Genomic DNA, 1,145 nt, shown 5'->3' with positions numbered 1-1,145 from the left:
AGATCAGATCAGATCAGATCTGATCAGATCAGTCGCTCAGTCGTGTCCGACTCTTTGCAACCCCATGAATCGCAGCACGCCAGGCCTCCCTGTCAGAATACAAGAGTGGGTAGGAATTCCCTTCTCCACGGATCTTCCCAACCCAGGGTTCGAACTCAGTCTCCCACATTGCAGGCAGATTCTTTACCAGATGAGCCATTAGGGAAGCCTAAGAATACTGGAGTGAAGCCTATTCCTTCTCCAAGGTAATCTTCCTGACCCACTCATCGACCTGGGGGTACCTGCATTGCAGGCAGATTCTTATAATTTATAAGTAATTACAAATAACTTAAACTTTATAAGTCTTAAATATCAAGTTAAGATATTTTCTCTAAGACAAAACAAAATGTTGTTCTTGGCTTCAGTAGAAACAAAATTATCAGTAATGTTTCCAAAATTGCTTCCTAGTTTATCTCACTTCATTGTATGAGCCGTATTTGACTAACAATGCCAAAGAATGCTAAAACTACCTCACAATTACACTCATCTCACACGCTAGTAAAGTAATGCTCAAAATTCTCCAAGCCAGACTTCAGCAATACATGAACCATGAACTTCCAGATGTTCAAGGTGGTTTTAGAAAAGGCAGAGGAACCAAAGATCAAATTGCCAACATCTGCTGGATCATTGAAAAAGAAGAGAGTTCCAGAAAAACATCTGTTTCTGCTTTATTGACAATGCCAAAGCCTTTGACTGTGTGGATCATAATAAACTGTGGAAAATTCTTCAAGAGATGGGCATACCAGACCACTTACCTGCCTTTGAGAAACCTGTATGCAGTTCAGGAAGCAACAGTTAGAACTGGACATGGAACAACAGACTGGTTCCAAATAGGAAAAGGAGTCTGTCAAGGCTGTATATTGTCACCTTGCTTATTTAACTTATATGCAGAGTACATCATGAGAAACACTGGGCTGGAGGAAGCACAAGCTGGAGTCAAGACTGTGGAGAGAAATATCAATACCCTCAGATATGCAGATGACACCACCCTTATGGCAGAAAGTGAAGAACTAAAGAACCTCTTGATGAAAGTGAAAAAGGAGAGTGAAAAAGTTGGCTTAAAACTTAACATTCACAAAACTAAGATCATGGCATCTGGTCCCATC

The sequence above is a fragment of the Bison bison genome, unplaced genomic scaffold (genome assembly GCF_000754665.1).
Source record: "Bison bison bison isolate TAMUID 2011002044 unplaced genomic scaffold, Bison_UMD1.0 scf7180017851584, whole genome shotgun sequence".
In the NCBI taxonomy this organism is placed as follows: domain Eukaryota; kingdom Metazoa; phylum Chordata; class Mammalia; order Artiodactyla; family Bovidae; genus Bison; species Bison bison.
This window is presented reverse-complemented; position numbering follows the sequence as displayed.